The sequence below is a fragment of the Cnephaeus nilssonii genome (genome assembly GCF_951640355.1).
Source record: "Cnephaeus nilssonii genome assembly, chromosome: 11".
Lineage (NCBI taxonomy): Eukaryota > Metazoa > Chordata > Mammalia > Chiroptera > Vespertilionidae > Cnephaeus > Cnephaeus nilssonii.
The window spans coordinates 56,053,932-56,076,023 of NC_137082.1; the positions used below are offsets into that span (position 1 = coordinate 56,053,932).

The 22,092-nt window shown below is 42.1% G+C and overlaps 1 long non-coding RNA gene across 2 annotated transcripts in view; it reads left to right on the forward strand.

Moving 5' to 3' along the window:
- The window catches only part of LOC307107667, a 63,739-nt gene that overhangs the window by 13,065 nt on the left and 28,582 nt on the right, over positions 1 to 22,092 (forward strand). The window contains exons 2-3 of one of the 2 annotated variants that reach the window (XR_013814245.1): positions 21,361 to 21,446; positions 22,004 to 22,088. This is a non-coding gene — a long non-coding RNA (uncharacterized lncRNA). The remainder of the gene's footprint in view (positions 1 to 21,360; positions 21,447 to 22,003; positions 22,089 to 22,092) is intronic. The other variant, XR_013814246.1, reaches the window with a different exon arrangement.

Genomic DNA, 22,092 nt, shown 5'->3' on the forward strand with positions numbered 1-22,092 from the left:
TAATTTGACAGTCTGTTTGATGCTTTACTGTCTCTGTATCTATCTTTTTATTCATCAGTTTATAATGTTCTTTATCTAACATCTATTGATGTATACTTGAATTCTATGTGCTTTACAAATATGAACTCATTTAATCTTCTCAGCAACCTTATGAGGTAGGTATGTTTTATTCCCAGTTTACAGAAGAATCTGAGGTGAACAGTGCTTAGTTAACTTAGCCCTAAGGGCATTCAAAATCAAAGGACTGAGAAACTGAGGTAGAGAATGCTTTAGGCAGAATTTTTTTTTTTCAATTACAGTTGACATTCAACACCATATTAGTTTCAGGTGTACGCATTTATATAATTTATGAAGTGATCCTCCCAACAAGCATATTACTCACCTGGCACCATACATAGTTATTACATTACAACACTATTGACTATATTCCCTATGCTGTGTTTTACATCCCTGTGATGTTAAAAAAAATCAAACCTGCCAATTTTCACTTCGTAATCCCTCCACCTTTTTCACCCAGTCCCCTAATGCCCCTCTCACCCAGTCTGTTCTCTGCAATCCATGAGTTTCTCTCTGCCAGAAAAGTCCTCTCTGAGGAAGTGCTATTTAAGTTAAAACTTAAAGAATAGAAAGGGAATTAATTGTACATTTGTGAGGGTGGGGCTTGGTAGGGGAAGGCAAGAAAGAACATTCCAGGTAGAAGGAACAGCATGTGCAATGGCTTGTTAGGGAGGAGAGCAAGATGGAGAGCAGTAGAAAATGAAATGGGAAAAAAGGATAGAGCCAGATTCTTCAGGACCATGTACCTCTCTGGAGTTGCAGTTTCTTCTGCACACTACAGTCTTTTGGAATGTCGTGGGACACGAAGTTTGTTTTAAAGTTTTCTACATTTTGCATAAACTATTTCAGAGGAGAGTCATTTGCTTTCATTGGTCAACTTGCTTTCACTCTGGAGCATCTGATTTCCTTCATGTGACTGGTGATTTTTCATTATGTGTTTATGTTTATAAATGAAGGTTAAGGTTGTTCATTCCTAATAGTTGTTGCAGGGGCCGCTCAGCATATTTCCCTCCCACTCCTTACTTGCCATTCCCATCCCCTGCCACCCCATTCTTGTAATAGACAAAGCAATTGTGGGCTTATGACCAGACCTGGCCAGGACTGAGTTTCTGAAATGTTTTTCTGCAGCTGGGAAATGTGGCTGCTGGATTCACCAGAATTCACTTTTATAAACAATAGAAACCTACTTTGGTTAGTATTTTGAGAAGTTATTGGGAGGGTATCAGGAAGTTCCGACAACCAAGTGGAAAGCTCTGGAAATGAAGCTTGGGTTCAATGGAAGTAAGACATAGTTTCAGTCTTAAGATGTCCCTGTTAAACCCTTCTAGTGACTTGGTTCTGCCCCTGGATTCTGGGACCCCTAAACACTTGTCACCATATCACTGGACGCTCACCACCCCACCGTGCTGCTGCAGCCATCCTGCGTCATCCCCAGCTTTCACACTTTCGCACTATTTCCTCTAGATTCAAGGTCTTGGCTGGGAGTATCTGAGTGGCTACACTCAGGTTTATACTTGTGCCCTGGCTTCCAGAGAACAGGGAAAGTTATGCCCATCTTTCCTCTTTCAGCTTCTGTAGTGAGCTGCAGAGCCCTATTTTGGGAATTGCCCCCTACTGGAAAGGGTATTTGGATGCTGAGCATCCAGTAGGATAATATCCATTGGTGGTTCTGTACAATTTTCTTTGCCTCAGGGGCTGTGGTGAAAATTGAGCTAATGTTGCCATCTTCTCTATCACTTGGAAAAAACAACAACAATCTACAGAAAGAGAAAATGAGACCAACTTACAGAAACAGCTGAAAGATGGGCTACATAGGCAAAGAAAAAAGAGGAAGAGAAAGGTGTTCAGAGCCGGGGATGGGGCGGGGGGGAGAGAGAAAGAGATGGGAAAGTGGTGGGAAGAGAGATTAATTGCAGAATATGTTGAGCTCTGGGCTTTTTCCTGTCAGATGACAGCTCTATTATCCTCTAAGTTATATGAACCATTGAATTCCTTTTTTGGTAACTTAATGCTATTTGGTGTTGGATTTCATTCATTTGCCATTAGAGTCCCAATTAAGCAGGAATTGAGATGAGTTTAATCTACAATTTTGTGAGTTATTATTTAGTGTCCTTTTCATTTCTCAGAGCTAGAAAGAGGAGCCTGGGCTACTCCCATAGTTCTATATGGGGTGGGTTGACTCTCAAATGATGCACTGTGCTAGAGGTTATGGTCTAGTGGCTTTGCACACCTCTATTACCTCCTATGATCCAGGTGAAGTCTGTAGTTGGATTTTATCTCTGAGCAGTGGTGGATCTTTTTTTTTGGATGCACAGGGAAGTAGCAGTCATGCCTCCTCTTAGGTGAGGGGTGATTTCAGTGGTTGTAAACATTAATATGAGCCTATCATTATATGACCCGAAGAGATCTGGTATGATCTGGTAAGATTTATTTTCTAAAAAAAATATTTTTATCTATTTCAGAGAGGAAGGGAGAGAAACATCAGTGATGAGAGAGAATCATTGATTGGCTGCCTCCTGCATGCCCCCTACTGGGGATTGAGCCTGCAACCCCAGACATGTGCCCTTGATCAGAATCAAACCCGGGACCCTTCAGTCTGGAGGCCAATGCTCTATCTACTGAGCCAAACCAGCTAGGGCTATTTTCTGTATTAATGTTGACTCTAAGACCTCAAATTATGTCTGTCAGCAGAGCTTGGGAAGTTTTAGAAAGGGATGGAAGAGAAGTGTTTTAGTCTGAGCAACCTCCCAAAATAGTCAAAGACTTGTGTCTAAGTAATTTATTTGAAAAGTGACCCAAGGAGGCAGTGGAACTAGAGAGAAAGAGGAGGAAAAGCCATTGCAAAAGTACATTATAGTATTGGTCACTACTATGGGTTGAGTGGAACTCACTTTGCTATGATCTTGAGAAGCTGTATATAATGTGTCTCAAAATTGACTGTCCAAAGAAAGGGGGCAAGCATTTGTCCATTGACATCCAGTCCACATTCATCTGAGGCTAACTTAACTTTCAGTTTCACTTGGGTGGACGTGGCTGTCATAGCAGCGACTAGAGTAAAAGTGGGTCCAAAGGATGGGAAGCAGGGCCAAGAGGTTTCTGACATAAGGAGAAAAATGTGCATTAATCTTAGATAATGGGGGCTAAAATAAATTGTTTTATTGGGTGTTAGTTAATTAAAGATAATAGATTCAATTATATAAATTTATAAATGGTTATGTTTTTAAAAACTAAAATAATATGTACACCTCCAGGGTCACTGGAAAACATAAGAAAAACATGCAGTTCATAGGACAAGAGTTAGAAAACAGGCATTGAAAGCAAAAACAGACAAGTGGGAGTCTATCAACCTAAAAAAGTTCTGCATAGCAAAGGAAACAATAGTTATATGAAACAATGACGAACAGGTATATGAAAAGGTATTCAACATCACTAGTCATCAGGTAAATGCAAATCAAAACCACCATGGGCTATCAGCTCACACCTAATAGAATGGCTATTATTAAAAAGAGAAGATAGCAAATGTTTGTGAGGATGTGGAGAAAAGGGATCCATTGTATACTGTTGGGGGAAGTGTAAAATGGTGCAATGACTATGGAAAACAATATGGAGGTTCCTCAAAGAAATTAAAAATAGAACTACAACCCCACCTCTGTGTATATATGTATACTCAAGGCCCGGTGCATGAAATTCGTGCATGGGGGGGAGAGGGGTCCCTCAGCCGGACCTGCACCCTCTTGCAATCCGGGACCCTGGCAGCCGGACATCCCTCTTGCAATCTGGGACCACTGGCTCCTAACCACTCCCCTGCCTGCCTGCCTGATTTCCCCTAACCATTCTGCCTGCCTGCCTCATAGCCCCTAATTGCTCTGCCTGCCTGCCTCATCGCCCCTAACCACTCCACCTGCCTGCCTGATTGCCCCTAACTGCTCGCCTGCCTGACTGATTACCCCTAACCGCCTCTGCCTGGCCCCTGCCGCAGCGGCTTCATCTGGAAGGACGTCCGGAATGACATCTGGAAGGTCGTTTGGCTGTCCGGTCTAATTAGCATATTACACTTTCATTATTATAGATATCCAAAGAACATGAAATCAGCATCTGAAAGAGATAAACTTTTCAATAAACTTCATGTTTGTTGCAGCACTGTTCACAATAGCCAAGATATGGAAACAACCTAAGTGTCTATTGATGGATGAATGAATAAAGTAAATGTGAAATATATACATACACTATAAATATATATAGTACATATACAGGGTGTCCCCCCAAAATGTATACACACTTGAATATAGCTCAATTGATGTTTCTTTCTTTTCAGATTTAACCCATTGGAATTAATAATTATTCAAAGTGTGTGTACATTTTTTGGGGGACACATTCTGTATATATGTACACATACATTAGACTATTATTCAGCCTTAAAAAAGGAAATTCTGCTGAAACCGGTTTGGCTCAGTGGATAGAGCGTCAGCCTGCGGACTGAAAGGTCCCAGGTTCGATTCCGGTCAAGGGCATGTACCTTGGTTGCGGGCACATCCCCAGTAGGGGGTGTGCAGGAGGCAGCTGATCGATGTTTCTCATTGATGTTTCTAACTCTCTATCCCTCTCCCTTCCTCTCCGTAAAAAATCAATAAAATATATTTTTTAAAAAAAGAAATTCTACCATTTTGACAACATGGATGAAACTAGAGGACATTATGCAAAGTGAAATAAGCCAGACACAAAAAGACAAATACAGCATTATTTCATATATATATGGAATCTAAAAAACTGAACTCATAAGAGTAGAGTAGAATGGTGGTTGTTAGGGGGTAGGGGATATGGGGAGATACTGGTCAAAGGGTAGAAACTTAGTTATAAGATGAGTGTTCTGAGGATTAGAACTTAATACAGCATGATGACTAGTTAACTAGAGGCCCGGTGCATGAAATTCATAAACTGGGGGTGGGGGGCTGTCCCTCAGCCCTGCCTGCACCCTCTCACAGTCCAGGACCCCTCGGTGGACATCCCTCTTGCAGTCCAGGACCCCTCGCTCCTTACCACCCCCTGCTTGCTGCTACTTACCGCTCGGCTCGCTGCTCCTTAGTGCTACTGCAGAGCAGCAGCTGTGAGCCTGGCTTCTGGCTGAGCGGTTCTCCCCCTGTTGGAGCACACTGACCACCAGGGGCAGCTCCTGCATTGAGCATCTGCCCCCTGGTGGTCAGTGCACATCTTAGCAACTGGTCATTCTGCCATAATGGTTGCTTAGGCTTTTATTATATAGATTATATAGATAATACTGTATCGTGTACTTGAAATATTTTAATAGAGAAGGTCCCTTAGGTGTTCTCATAACAAAGTAACTGTATGAGGTGATATGTTAATTAGTTTGATTATGGTAATGATTTCACAATGCATATGTATATCAAAACAGCACGTGGTACTGTTTTGATATATCAAAACAATGGGAAAAAATATATATAATTTTTGTCAATTATATCTCAACACTGGAAAAAAGATTTAAATTTGCACTGCCAGATATAAACTTATAACAATAGCAGTTAAGATCCTATAGTTATGGTTTGGGGAAAGATAGACCAATGAAGGAGAAGAGGGAACCCCCAAAGCCTCTCACTATGTAGAAACTTTATATTTCATTGTATCACATAAGACATTGTGACTCACAGTCAGTAGGAAATGGGAGAGTGTATAATAAATCATCCTGGGACAATTGGTTGTCCTAGGTATGGCAAAAAAAAAATAAAAATCTTTTCATGTCAAAAATTTCCAGGATTTGCCTGACTGGTTTGGCTCAGTGGATAGAGCGTCGGCCTGTGGACTGGGGGGTCCTGGGTTCGATTCCGGTCAAGGGCATGTACCTTGGTTGTGGGCATATCTCCACCGGGGGATGTGCAGGAGGCAGCTGATCGATGTTTCTCTCTCATCGATGTTTCTAACTCTCTATCCCTCTCCCTTCCTCTCTGTAAAAAAATCAATAAAATATATTTAAAAAAAGAGTGGGCATCCTATTTAAAAAAAAAATTTCCAGGATTAAAGACAGTATGAAATGAAAAACTAAATTATTTAGAATATTTCTTAATTTCTTTACAATAGGGAGGGATTTCTGAAACAAAATTTGAAAAACTAAGGAAAGGATTGATAATTTGGCTACATTAAAATTAGCTTTAGCTGACCAAAAGGCATAATAAAATTGGAAAGATGGGCTTTAGAGTGGTAGAAGATATTTACAACTCATATAAGCAGTGATTAGTATCTAGAATATACAGTATTAAACACTTCTATAAATCAGTTAAAAGTGGCACCAAAAAAACCCCCAAAGTAACTGGCAAAAGACATTAACAGGAAACTAATGCAGAAGAATAAACACAAAAATATGCCTAGTCGCAATCAGGATAATGCATTAAACAATACTGAGATACTGTTTTCTCATCTATAAGATTGGCATGAGTTCAAAAGCCTGATGAATGAAAGTTGGTGAGGAGATGAAACTTGTATACTGAGCTGATGGAAATGTCATCTGGTACAACCAGTTGGGAAAAGAATTTGGCATTCTGGTAATGTTGAAGATGTATAATACTCTTCAATCCAACAATTCTATTTTAGGGTATAAGCACTAAAGGATTTCTTAACACATGTATGTAGAGACATGTTCAAGAATGTTTATTTCAGTACTGTTGGTAATACTGAAATGACGGGTCAGATAATGAATATAGTCTTAAGTATTCAACTGATGAATGTGTAAGGCAGTGAAAATTTTAAAAATAGCTGTACTTTTTTCAGTGGGAATAAATCTCTCACTGGTTGAAGTGAATATGATTTGTAATTTCCAAAAGGAATATGAAATCTTGTAGAGGAAAGAGGAAGTTCTTGGGATTTCCAGGGAAAAGAAGTTTTGTGAATGAGCCTCCCCCCCCCATTAAAATATAATCATTTTGTTTCTTTCCAGACATAACACCAAATTACCTTAAATTCTATTGAAATGATAGCATTTTGAAGTAATTGGTTCTTACCACAAGAGGTCAGCATTTGCATGGAAATATTTCCTGTAAAGTAGCACAGTGGAAAAAACAGACAAAATGAGAACTTTTTTGTGTTTGAATGTATTCCTACCTGATTCGGATTCTGGTACTGATCTTCAGCGGCCTTAGTCAATGGAAATTTTAAGTAAGTTATTACAGAAAATGGGTATGTACTAGTATAGTGTTGTGTTAGAATACTTCATTTTCTTTAATTCTGAGCAACTCAACAGCTGCGTGCGGTAGAAGGCAGGAATGCTCATCTTCGATGGTGTTTTTCTTTCAAGGAGTTCCTTGGCTATTTATAACAGTTTGAAAAATCAGTGATGCATACTTACATCAGGGGGAATTACTAAGCTATGATTATTTCATTACCTCATTTAGCATGTATAATTTTTAATACTCTCAGAGGAAAAGGAAGCACTTTGCTCTCGGGGCTAGAAGAAGGCTCTGCCACTTGGTTCCGGTTAGACTTTCCACTAAAATGTTTCTTTACCCAACTCCAGCTTCCTTCCACCCACTTTGTAAATGGAAAGTAGTGAGGAGTTTCCTATTTGGAAGTCAGCAGCAGACCTTCACTGAATTGTCAGTGTTGATGGCAATGAATTGTAGACTAGGAGACTAGGGAGGCGTTTTTATTCAGACACCTTCCCCACAGTGTTTTGCACACTGCCTTATACTTGAATGTCTGCCTTAATGAGAACAGAAATCTGATCAATTCATTCCCAGCTAATATTCCTTCAGTGGCTCCAAGTAGCTTTCAAGACCTAATTGAATTAGCTTCATGTTCTAAAATATTCATAATGTGGCCCTGCCAGCCTTGTATATTAATATATTCATATTTAGACCAGCTACTATATGCTAAGCTTACATTATATGTCATTATTATCTTCCACTCTTTATATACATGATCTCATGATTGTTCCTTACTTTTTGAAATATTGTATGCAAATGAGGAAACCAAGACTCAGAGCCCTGGCCAGTGTGGCTAAGTGGTTAAAGTGTGGGCTCTCCCACCAAAGGGTTGCGGTTTTGATTCCTGGTCAAAGGGGCATGTACCTGGGTTGCAGGTTCTATCCCTGGCCCTGGTCTCCGTGCGTGAGGGAGGCAACCAATCAATGTGTCTCTTTCACATCGATGTTTCTCTCTCTCTCCTCCCCTCTCTAATTCTCCCTTCTACTCTTTCAAGAAAAAAAAAAATCAATGGAGCCCTAACCAATTTGACTCAGTGGATAGAGAGTTGGCCTGCAGACTGAAGGGTCCCAGGTTCGATTCCGGTCAAGGGCATGTACTTTGGTTGCAGGCACATCCCCAGTAGGAGGTGTACAAGAGGCAGCTGATCGATGTTTCTCTCTTCATTGATGTTTCTAACTCTCTATCCCTCTCCCTTCCTCTCTGTAAAAAATCAATAAAAGATATATATTTAAAATCAATGAAAAAAAATCCTCAGATGAGGATCAACAAGAACAAAAAATCCTTTATATAACTGCGATTTAAACTTGAATGTATTTGACTCCAAAGTCATAGCTATATATTACACTTCTCTCTCCTCACAACCAAACACTCTGAAGTCACACTGAACTACTCTTGCTTCCTTTTATGTCATACATTTTTGCTTCTTCTGAAATGTCTTTCTCACTTGCTCTAACTGGTCAAATCCGAGTAGACCCTCCCCAGTCTGTTCAGTTGTGTTTTTGCCCTTGTTCAGAGTTATAGGGTCACAGTCCTGAGTAGTTTTTCTTAGAATGTGTGTGTGGTAGTGTAGCAGAAGATTGGGGAGGTAATAGCTGATGCTATACCGGAAGAACTATTGCTCTGTGCAGGGCGGAAATCCATTTTTAGCTTGAAACCCAGCAAGGCAGTGATTCTTCCTTCCAAAAGGAACAAAATAAGTCCATCTCCTTTGACCCCAGGATAAGTCACTAGGGGGGGCGGGTCAATAATTATTCAAAGTGTGTGTACATTGTGAAGCAGTAACTAACATTTCCAGACAGACCTCCCAAGTTACAGGGAGTTGTAGGGTCAAGAGAGCAGAAAATCATTACCTGGGTTGACAAATCAAATAGGCAGCTGTACTTAAAGGCGAGACTGGAAATGAACTTTGAGTCTTTGCAAATGTAAAGACCGAAGGGGCCTTGTAAGTAAGGAGCAACAGCCCCTTCCCAAACCACTAGAGGAGGATTGGGGTACTCAGGATGGGCAAATAATAGAGAAGCAACACTCCTCATAAAATTCTTTTCTTAAAGTAGCTTATTGCCGATTGAGCATGCTGTGTGGGAACAGAAATTTTGAGAGATTACAACTTCAACATTTTATTTCTTTCTCAAACTGGGAGCTAGACTCTCCACTTAGATTTGTAGAATGAGCTTTTTTTTTTTTTAAATCCTCACCCAAGGACATGTTTTTAATGATTTTAGGGAGAGGAAGGAAGAGGGAGTGAGGGAGGAGAAATATCAATTGATTGCCTCCCGCATGCTACCTGACTGGGGATTGAATCTACAACCCAGGTATGTGCCCTGAGCAGGAATCGAATCTGCAATCTTTTGGTGTACAGGACAATGCTCCAACCAATTGAGCCACCCAGCCAGGGTGAGCATTGCCTTTTTAAAAAAATATATATTTTATTGATTTTTTTACAGAGAGTTAGAAACATCGATGAGAGAGAAACATTGACCAGCTGCCTTCTGCACACCTCCCACTGGGGATGTGCCCGCAACCAAGGTACATGCCCTTGACCGGAACCGAACCTGGGACCTTTCAGTCCGCAGGCCGACGCTCTATCCACTGAGCCAAACCGGTCAGGGAGCAAGCATTCCCTTCTTATTTAGCTATGATTTCTTCCTCTTTTTTATTTGCATTTTGAACATTTTTTTAGTTATTGAGACTCTGGAAATTTCCAGGCTAAATTATGGCTCTGTTTTCTTGAGAGGAAGGAGTTCTTTAAAGATATGGCTTTATTAGTTTCCCATTTTAAATATTTTCTTTTTATCACCCATTCTCCAAATGTTATGAGAAAGGGAAGGGACTTAGCATATTCTAAGCATATGCTAAGTGCCAGACAATCTTTCACATTATCTCATTTAGTTCCTGGTACAGTCCCTAAGGTGTGTTAGTATTTTCATTATTTCATAGAGGCAGAGATCAAGAACGTTAGAGATTAAATAACCTGCTAGTAAGTGGGGAAGCTGAGATTTGAATAGCATCAATTCCGACACAGATCCCTTGTGTTGACGAAAATTATTTTAATGTTACTTAAGTGAACAAGCATAAAACTAGATGTATGGCATAAGCATGCTTTATGATCCTATCTAATAATAGAGTAACATGTAAATTACCATCACTCCGCTACGCCCACGATTGGGCGGCGGGAGGCTGGGGGGCGGGACTCGGGGTGGCCTATCCAGCCATTGAGAGGCAGGGGGGCTACCCTGCTGTTGAGAGGCGCAGGGGGCGGGACTCCCGCCCCCTGTGCCTCTCAACGGCCAGATCCGCGGCCGCTGAGGGGGCCTGCACGGACACCCAGCTGCGCCTCTCAACGGCAGGGTAGCCATGTGTCCGCGGCAGCCCCCCTCAGAGGCCCCCTGCGCCTCTCAACAGCAGGGTAGCCCCCCTCAGCGGCCGCGGACCATCAAAAGCGGGGGAACTGGGTGCCTGTCTGCTCCGGCACCAGGCCTTTCAGAAGCCTCCACCGAGCCGGAGGCTTCTGAAAGGCCTGGTGCACCAGCGGACAGGCACCCAGCTCCACCGCGAAAAGCGAAAGCGTGTAGGGGACCCTACACGTGCATGATTCAATCATGCACTGGGCCTCTAGTATTTATATAACTATAGAACTAAAAGCAAATACACACATTAAATCCTCAAATAACATTAATAATGGACAATTAGTATGACTTTGTTGAAATAAAATTGAGACAGTGTAAGTACAGTATTGATTTTTACTTTGGTATACACTGCTATGTGATGATTTCATTTCCACATTATTGTTTTCTCTTTGAACTACTGTGAAAATCCTAGATTTGTACAGCACATTGTGATACAATTTAGACTTTTCTTGGCCCAAATGATTATTTTGTTATGAAATCCCACCTCTGTTCATTAGCCCATGGTAGTAAAAAGGAACTATTTTACTAGAATGTCTCCTCCTTGAAGGTGGGCCCTTTGTCTGCCTTTTTCACTGTTGTGTTCTTGGTGTCTAGAACATTATCTGGCACATGGTAGGTGCTCAATAAATGTTTATTGAATGTAGGAGTTAGTGAACAAATACATGCTTGGGGTTAATACATTTTTAAATGTAAATGTAGGCCCTGAAATTTTGTGGCAATAATAGCTTGTAAGGTGGTCATCCAGATGATTCAAAATTGCTGAAATAGTATTTCCAGATATTGCTCATTGATTTCTCCCTGTGTTGGCTCTCTCCAACCTTACCCTTTCCTCCTACCCAGACCATTCAAGCAGGTTCTTGGGCTCTAGACCTGTGACCTTATGGGAGAGATCTGATTGGTCAGAAAAGCAGAGATTGTGTGCAAGCTTTCTTGATTTCTGTTCTCTAAGCCTCCAGATGAAAGCCGTTTCTGGCTTTTCCTCAATGTGCTGCTTATCTTCCATTTATACTCTTCCTTCTTCTCAATCCTGATCTGTGCCCTCAGAGGATGGTCATATGAATTGCATCATCCAGTCTCATGCCTTTTGGCTTCTGCTTGGATTTGGCCAGTGGGAGGCAGTGGCATGAAATTGGGGGGCGGGGGGGCGCGCCCAGGGGGGGATAGATGTGGGAGGGAAAGGGGGGCACATCTCCATAGCTATTTGTTAGGACTTCCTTCCACAGAACCCCCCCATGCTTTGGTTTTTGGGATCTGTGAAAGGCCATGGAATTGTGACAAAACCCTGTAGATGTGGGGTGAGGGAGCTAGGAATCGGAGGTTGTCCTCCTGGTAGAATCGTAGACTCCAAGTTAGAAACTTAGTTATAGAGAATTATATAATGGGTTTTTTTTCCATACATAAATTTGCATACCGTCTAAACTTCAGCATTTTTTATTTTTAAGGTTATCATTAAAGTGGAAACTTAAAAATTGTCCTAGTGATCTCAGTGAACCCCATTCTGGAATCCAATTTGAGATACACTATACCATGCTAAACTTCGGGTTGCGAAATTCTAAAAGCTGGTTTCTTGTGTGCACGAATAAAAGTTGTGATTAAAAGTTACACTCTGGGAGGTAGCAAAACATAGTGGTAAGAATGAAGCATCTGAATTCCAAGTCCAGCTTTGCCACCTAACAGATAAATGACTTTCAGTAAGTTGCTTAATCTCTGTGCCTCAGTTTCCTCATCTGTAAAATTACACAACACTTTGAGGGTTAAATAAGATATTATGTGTAAATAACTTAGAAAGGTGCACATAGTAAGCTCTCAATAAACTAGTAGTAGTAGTAGTATGATATCCGTAGTCACTTCAGCATTCATTTACTTCACTAATGTTTGCTTACCACAAACCTGCCATGCACATCAGGGGCACTCATGCAAAGATGGATAAAGCATTTATCTGCTTTCAAGTAGATGGCTATAGCCGTTCACCAAAAAATCCATGTCTTCTTTTTCATGGGCGCAGAGGGAGACGACCTTTCTTGCACCCTTATAGGTAGGCATAGACTGTAACTATGCCCATGATTTTTCTAGCCAATGATTTGTGAGTAGTATTTTACATGTCACTTTGAGTTTTTTGTTTTTTTAAAAAATATATTTTATTGATTTTTTACAGAGAGGAAGGGAGAGGGACAGAGAGTTAGAAACATCGATCAACTGCCTCCTGCACACCCCCTACTGGGGATGTGCCCGCAACCAAGGTACATGCCCTTGACCGGAATCGAACCTCGGACCCTTCAGTCCGCAGGCCGACGCTCTATCCACTGAGCCAAACCGGTTTCGGCTCACTTTGAGTTTTTAAGAGGCAGTTGTGCCCTCTCTATACTTCTCCCCCTTTCAGTGTTTTGATGCAGAAGATGACAAGGCCCTAGGAAATGACACAGCCACACAACAGATGGAGTCTGGGTTTCCTTCTTGGCTTGTGGAAGAGAGCCTCACCCTGAATTATGGGAAAGAGATAAATTTCTATGGTCTTTCAGCCAGTAAGTACTTTCTTGAGGGGCTGTTTATTATTAGCAGCTAGTATTATCCAAATTAATATATTTTCTTATAACCATAGCCATAATGAAAAGAGTGGATTTTTGTAGTCAACTATGTTGTCTAGTTGGATTCAAATTTTCAGGATGGGGAGGGGAGGGTAGAAGCTAGAAAGATGGAACCTTTTTGCATCCTGTTTTTTTTTTGTTTTTTTTTTCTGGAGCAATACTTCTCCCATATCCTCCTTGTCTCCCATTGTTGCACCCTGGGCAGTGTTTCCCCCAACCCATTCTCCATTATTTTCTTTGTTATTAGAACTCCCAAGCAGCAGCCTTCTCAGCTCAGCCATGAATGGCATCTGCTAAATGTGCTGCCCCCTTTTTATATCTGGGTCATGCTTTGTGTGTCTTTATGCATTAGTATGATAAAAAGCTCTTCCTGACCCTTGGGTTCCTTTCCCAAATGATCAATTGGCAGTTTGTACAGTGAGAGGTTGGTCTTCCAACAGTCCATAAATAATGTGACTTACTAATCAAAGGATTTTCATAATACACAAGGCACTTAACTGTTTCTCTTGAAATATAATTTATTGTTACTTTTGGACAATATATATATTTTTAAATTTCAGGTTAACTGCACACTACTTCTTAAGATAGAATACTTTACTTTTGATCAGCACTTTTCTGGAATAAAAGGCCTACACCTTCACTAAAAACAGGTCATGGTTCCCATACTGTTTTATCACCATTCTAACAACCTAAATTATGGATTTGACAAAGATACTTCCTAGGACACATACAAACACCATTCAGCAAATCTGTATCTGCCCCTAGACAGGCCTATCCAGAGGAGGCTCTACTGAAGACGGGTGCTGAGGGTGCTGCTCTGACTCAGGGTAGCACAGGGTAGCGGGTCCGTTCCAGGGTGGCCCTGCTCCAGGCTCGGATGGAGGCCTCCCTAAAGGGAGGTGTGGGTGCTACCCAGTTCACTCCCCTCTCCAGGGCACTGCCAATCTGCAGCCTTGGCTTGAAAGATATAATAACACAACTAAAAACAAATCGTAGGCACATTTTTACCTGGAGCTGCCAACTGTCCTGGATTGACCGTTCTCATCCAGTAAGCAAACCTGAATCTCAGAGAAAAATAAACACTTCGGAAACATTTGGAAATTCTTTCTCTCTTCTCTCTCCCTCTCTCTCCCCCCCCCCTTTTCCTCTCTCTCTCTCTCTCTCTCTCTCTCTCTCTCTCTCTCTCTCTCTCTCTCTCTCTTTCTCATACCTTGAAACCAAAAGAAGGCAATACTTCTGAAGTTTCTGTGTGTAGATTCAAGTGCCTACATTGATAATATTTGCTATCGGGACTTTATTTTACATTTTAAAATAATACTTCAACTCTGACAAAAATTATCCTTTTGGCATGTTTTCAAGAAATAAATGCTTGCCATGTGAGCTTTTAGAAAAAAGGAAGGGAAATTAGTCACTCAATACATCCAAGCATCCAGCAACTTCTAAATCCCTGAAAAAGATCAACACAAGGCAGACCTCTTGCAGATTTCTTAACTTTTCTATTCTCCTAGGAATGCCAGTCTCTCAGAGGGCTGGAACACAAATTGGGAGCCAGGAGTGGCTTAAGCCAAATTGTGTTTTTTTCATTTTTCTCTAGCAATGGCATTCAAGCTGGTAATAATAGCCGCAGCCTAAAGTATGCCCCCCAAAAGTGGGCAGAGTGGGGTCTGGCACACAGATATTTTTCTGATCTGCTCTGCAGAGGGTGTCATGTTCTGGCCTGTTGCTACAGTAGTAGTGACCACCCACTGGGCATGCATTCCCCTCTGGTTTGGCAGGGAGAGTTGTCAAGGAAAAACACAGCCATAAGTGCCAAAGATCCTCACTCATATCACATCTTTGCCTGAACTTACTGCAGCAGGAAAGTTAAATAGCCATCTACCATCCATTTACCAGCACAGTGGAAGAGAAAGATCACGGAATCTTGGTGCTGACTGGAAACGGCCAGCTGCCATATTATAGCCCCTCTCAGAGTGACCTTGACAGAATTAGTGAGTCATTCTTTCAGTGGACAGAGATGCAAACATTGTAATTGGTGGCCTACTTTATAAAGAGGGAAAAGTGGCCTGGGATAGAGATTGATATGAATTCTGGGACAAGGGTGAATGGCTTGGCTGCTTGGTAAGGGCTCTCAAGGAACCAGATTGGAAGGTCTGTGATAAGGTAACCTGGGGAAGCGGCATGATGATGAACTTGCAGTTGTGGGCACAAAGTTTGTGTATCTTATAGTAATGCCCGTCAGAGAACTCGCACTGCAAAGGAAGAGCTCAACAATGAGGTAGACAAGATGTCAAATCTTGTGGATGTGGACAGCTAATGATGAGCCTTGAGGAAACCAGACCACCCACTTGGTGGCAGAGTGATTTCAATTTCAGTTTGTCCTCACAAAAATTGATACCTGCCCTGACCACAGACCTGTTAGTACCCACCACCCAAAGGCTCACAGAATTCCTGACCTATTGAAGTGGCATCTTGCACAACATTGTGGCAATGGGTACATGAACACAAGAGCCACTGGTCTCACCAGATATCGGATTACCCAGAAGTAGCTAGTCTAAAGGGACAGTGGAAAGACTATTGAAGGCTCAGCTAGGGTGCGAGCCTTGAGACAATAACCTTTAGTGTTAGGGTGCTGTCCTCCAGTGTGCGGTATATGCACGGAATCGGTGGCTATGCTGCTGTGTCCCCAATACAGGAACCAAGGGGTAGAAGTTGGTGTGGAACCTCTCACAATCACTGCTTCTCAATCTTGCAGCTCTAGGCTCTGTCATATTAAAGGTCCTGGTTCCTATGAGGGAAACATCAGGCAGTCATTGAACTTGAAGCTGTGACTATTGCCAGATCATTTTAGGCTTTTCATGTCAGTGGGAGAACTACTTTAGTGGACAAAATGGACCATAATTACCACAAGGAGTAGGGTTGCTCTACATAATGAAAGCATGGAGGAATGGACTGGGGCCTAAAGGACTCACTTGGGCGTCTCCTGGTGTGTCTTGGTGCTTCCAGGCCAGGGATAATGGTAAATGGGCCCCTTCAACAGCCATGGCTTGATGAGACCAAGACAGCTAAGGACTCAGGGCTGAGGTTCTGGGTCAGCCCATCAGGCAGGCAGCCTTGGCTGCCTGGAGTACTGGCCAAGGGTGAGTGAAATCTAGAATGGGTGGTGGAGGAGGGAAATGAAAACCTTATCTTGGGAACTGCTTTCCAAGGAACTCGAGAAAGATCCCCAGCACCTGGCACAGGATCTGGAACCTAGTAGGGAGGCCCTATGTGGTGGACGATAGGAGTCGTTAATGAATATATGAACGTAGAGCTGTGCTCTGTAGTAAAGGTGCTCCAGCTGTTTGAGAAGGACTCTCAGGGGCAAGTCTGTATGTTAACACGTGGCACTCCCAGCCCCTGTTTCAGCAAAGTTCACTAACTGTCCCTCACACAGCTTTGGAAGTGCACCAAACCACCTCGCTGCTTGCCTCCCAAGCCACTGTGTCACCAGCCGGAACTCATTATTCCCTCAGAGTGAGAGCGACAGAGAGAAATATAATCGCTTAAGGCTTAACCATTTTCTTTCCCCCAAATAAAAAAGCCAAGTCACACATGGCTACAATTTGGATGCCGTGTGACTTTCACACTTGACTGGTCCACACATAAGCCAGTTGAATGTTTTTGCAAGTGACTGAATGAATTTAGTTTTTAAATTATCCCATGTACCTTGCCCCGGTAAATTACCAAAATAAACAGCAAGGGTAATATAATTACAGCATTGACAGTGGTCTAAGGCTCAAGTAGGGGGGAAAGGGCTTTTCTTCCACCCTTTTAAAAAATATTTTAAAAAATTGATTTTTAGAGAGAGGAGGGGAGAGAAAGACATCAATGTGAAAGAGGAACATTAGTCAATTGCCTCCCAGACGTGCCCTGACCAGGGATCGAACCTTCCATGTTTTTAAATTCTCACCCGAGGATATTTTTCCACTGAATTTTAGAGAGAGTGGAAAGGAGGGGAGAGACAGAGAAAGAGAAACTTCGATGTGAGAGACACATCAGAGAGACACATTGCTTGGTTGCCTCCTGCACGTGCCCCCACCAGGGCTGGGGATTGGGCCTGCAACTGAGGTACCCTTGACTAGAATCGAACCTAGGACTCTTTAGTCTGAGGGATGACGCTCTATCCATTGAGCCGAATTGGCTAAGGCGAACCTGCCAACTTTTGATGTACAAGACCATGCTCCAACCAACTGAGCCCTACTGACCAGGGCTTGTCTGTCCCTTCTTTTCTCTCTTCTGGGATTAGCTGGTGGGAGATGAATTCTCCGACATAGGAGCTGTCTTCTTCAAATGTAATCACAGGCATGGATGGGCCCAGAACAGAATGGGGGTTTTGTTTTGTGTGGTGTGTTTTTTGTTTTGTTTTTTGTCTAATCACGTGAAACAGAGACTTTTCATATAGGGTCAGAAATCTATCAGTCTTTCACTCTGGTCCCATCTTTTTTGCTTTCTCTTAGCTTTGACATTTTGACAGTCTGGCTAAGTGACTTTCAACTCTTAAGTCTCCAGCCCATTCTTGTGTGCTAGAATTTTTGTGACATACTTGAAGAGATTGAAATACTCAAAACAGCAGTTAAAAAAGCAAGCAATAAATTATCATGTGATCACTGCTAGAATTGAACACTTTTTTGTGATGTCTAGGAAAGCATGCATGGTAATTGCCTCATTCACCCAACAGCTTTTCATGCCAATGTTTTGTTTGAGAAGACCTTATCACTGCCCTGGCCTTTCACTTACATGTTTAAGTTAGCATGAAAGTTATCTTTATTGGCCCAATAAAAATAGACATTTTACTCCCTTACAGTAAGTTGTACATAGCTTTACATAGCCACGTGCCCAATTGTTGTGCAAGGCGGCAGTTTAGTTGTTTAACTTTGCCGCCATCTTGGTTCCTTCCCCTGAAATTTCTTTTGAGAGCCAAATTTTTTAAACTTAAACTATATAGGTAGGTACATTGTTATTAACTTAGAGTACATGGTATTTTGTGGAAGAGCCACACTCAAGGGGCCAAAGAGCTGCATGTGGCTTGTGAGCTGCGGTTTGCCGACCACTGCTCTAGGGGAATGAAACTTTGTTGATTATGGCTCACACTCTGTCAAGATAGATGTTAAGATAATTGATAAGCTGCTAATTATTTTTATTGAGCAGAGGGACATATGATTCCTGTCTGGCCAAAGAGATAACTCTAAAGGTCATGGCCCTTATTGTTCTGTAGTATAGTTTTATACCTAATCTAGGAAGCTTTTTTTAATACTTTGTTTTTTAGAACTTTAAATTTATGGAAAAATTGAGAAGATAGTACAGAGGATTGATTCCCTGATACCTTACACCGAGTTTCCCTTATTTTTTACATTTTATATTAAAATGGTACATGTTTGCTGAAACCGGTTTGGCTCAGTGGATAGAGCGTCGGCCTGCGGACTCAAGGGTCCCAGGTTCGATTCCGGTCAAGGGCATGTACCTTGGTTGTGGGCACATCCCCAGTAGGGGGTGTGCAAGAGGCAGCTGATCGATGTTTCTCTCTCATCGATGTTTCTAACTCTCTATCCCTCTCCCTTCCTCTCTGTAAAAAATCAATAAAATATATTTTTAAAAAAAATGGTACATGTTTTATAATTAGTGAACCAGTATTGATACATTATTATTATTACCCAAAGTCCATATTTTATTCACATTCCCCTAGTTTTGACCTAATGTCCTTTTTCTGTCCCAGGATCCCATCCAGAATAAATACCACATTACATGTAATGGTCAGGTCTCCTGTGCTCCCCTTGGCTGTGGCAGTTTTTCTTTGTTTTTGATGACAGTGATAACTTTGAGAGCACTGGTCAGATATTTTGTAGATGTCCCTCTAAGGGAGTGCGTCCAATGTTTTCTGCGTGATTAAACTGGCTTAATGGGCTTTTGGGAAAAAGACTATAGAAGTGAATTCCTATTTACATTACATCATATCAAGAGGGTACATGTTATGACTACTAATATTGGCCTTGATCACCTGGCTGAGGCAGCATTTGTCAGGTTTTTCTACTATAAACTTACTTTTTTTTCTTCTCCCTTTCCACTCTGTTGTCTTTGAGAGGAAGTCACTGTATATAATCCATTCCTAAGGAGTTTTGCTCCCCCTCCTTGCAGGTGGAGGAGCCACATAAATTATTTGGACTTCTTCTCAGGAGATTTGTCTTTTCTCTCCACTTACTAATTCACTTGTTTGTATCATATTTATATGGATTCCTGGATACTGCACACTGGGTATATTTGTTTCTAGTTGGGTGTTGTTTCTCTTAGACCCTCTCAGATGAGAGCACAGAAATTCATGTGCATATATTAACCCCTGTGTGTGTACACATGTCTTTGAATAGTTCCATATATAACCATCTGTAACCATCTATAATAATAAAAGCGTAATATGCTAATTAAACTGGCCAGCTGAACAACCTTCCAGAAGTCATTCCAGATGTCCTTCTGGATGAAGCTGTGAGGGCAAGGACCGAGGCAGAGGTGGTTAGGGGCAATCAGGCAGGCAGGCGATGGTTAGGAGCGATCAGGCAGGCAGGCGAGCAGTTAGGGGTGATCAGGCAGGCAGGCAGAGGGGTTAGGGGCGATGAGGCAGGCAAGCGAGTGGTTAGGGGCATTGAGTCAGGCAGGCGAGCAGTTTGGGGCGATCAGGCAGGCAGGCGAGCAGTTTGGGGCGATCAGGCAGGCAGGCGAGTGGTTAGGGGAAATCAGGCAGGCAGGTGAGTGGTTAGGGGCGATGAGGCAGAGTGGTTAGGGGTGATCAGGCAGGTGAGCCGTTAGAAGCCAGTGGTCCCGGATTGCGAGGATGTCCAACTGACCTGGCAGTGAGACATCCCCCGAGGGGTCCTGGATTGCGAGAGGGTGCAGGCTGGGCTGAGGGACACCCCCCTGTGCACAAATTTCGTGCACTGGGCCTCTAGTATTAAGATAAATATAAGTTCTTACCAACTCTACTCAGCTGGATCATTCTGGCCTCCTCCCCTTTCTTAACTATAAATCCTCTCTTCAAGAGTGAGAAGCCTGTATCCCACCAGCCACCACCCACTTACTTACTCAGTTCCAGGATATATGCTGAGTAGTATCAGAATTGTTAATCTGTGCCCTGATGGGAACCCACATTATCTGCTAGAGTGCAGTTCGATTCCTTTGCCTTCAGTCATGCAGACTCCAGTAATTTCCAAAGCTACGTAGGCCAGCACCCTTCCCCTTCCCTCTTCAGTGAGGTTGCTCCATCCATATATATAACAGCCTAAGCGACCGTTATGACCGAACGACCAGACGACCGGCCAGTAGCTATGATGCGCACTGACCCAAACCTTGCTGCTGGGGCCCTGACAGTTCCAAATCTGGTTCACCTGCACCCCGGACCCAGAGAGGAGGTAGGAGGGAGCCCGATTCCTCAAGGAATCGGCCATTGGTTAGCTTGCTGCTGGGGCCAACTTCCCGCGGTCCCTCCCCCCACAGGTCCCCCCCCCCCCCCCAATCAGCCCTGATCGCTGGCCAGGCCGAGGGACCCCACCCATGCACAAATTCATGCACTGGGCCTCTAGTACATTAATAATACAGATTCTCACATCATAGTTTGCCTTCCTTCCTGGACCCACCAATCTTATAAATGACTTGTTAAAATTTTGCACGCATTAACATTCACTCTGTGCTGTAAAGTTCTATGGGTGTTATGTGGGGTTTTTTTTAGCTCATGTGATATTTTTTATTAAAGTGTAACACACCTATATAAAGTACACAAATCTCTAATCATATGGTTTAATGAATTCTTACAGTGAACACATCCTTGTAAGTAATACCCAGATAGATAAACAGGACATTAAGAGCCATCAGAAGCCCTCCTTGTATCCCCTTCCAGTTGCTACTTCCCCCAACCTAGAGTTACCATTATTCTGGCCTCGAACATCGCAGATTAGTTTTGCCTGTTTTCTAACATTATATAAGTGGAATCATTCAGCATGTGCTCTTTTGTGTCTGGCTTATTTTGCTCAGCATTATTTAAAAAAACATTTTAACTGAGATATTGACATATATTTGTTTCAGATGTACAACATAATGATTTGATTATTTGGGTACATTGCAAGTTGATCACCAGCATAAGCCTAGTTAACGTCCATCACCACACAAAGGTACAATTTTTTTTCTTTTTAATATATATATATATATTTTATTGTTGACAGTATTATAGATGTGTCTCATTTTTTCCACTCCCCCCCCCTCCATCCAGCCTCTATCCCCACAGGCCTTCACCACCCTACTGTCTGTGTCCATGAGCTATGCATATAAGTGTATAAGGGTTTTGACAAATGTGTAATGTCATGTATCTGCCATTACAGTTTCAAACAGTTTTACAGCGCATTTCTTTTGTCACTGAATAATATTCCATGCATGGATGTACCACAGTTTATCCATTCACTTGCTGAAGGACATCTTTGTTGCTTCCAGTTTTTGGAATTATGAATAAAGCTGCTATAAACATTTTTTTTTTACTGACTATATATACATTCATGACTTGTGTACTTCTTTGAACCAGTTTTTCTATCCTGCTAGTTTCTTCATTAATAACATGTGCCCACTATATATTTCTATGAGAATTATGTTTTTAACCTTTTGACAACTATACCTTGACATGCTATTTTTATAACATGTCTCTGGGCTGATATAAGTAAGGTATGTTCTTTTGCAGCTTGAGACACATGTTGCATGACCTCAAGGTCATGGCCACCAACTTTATATCCATTGGCATGGACCTTCATGTGGCCTTGGATTAGGTGA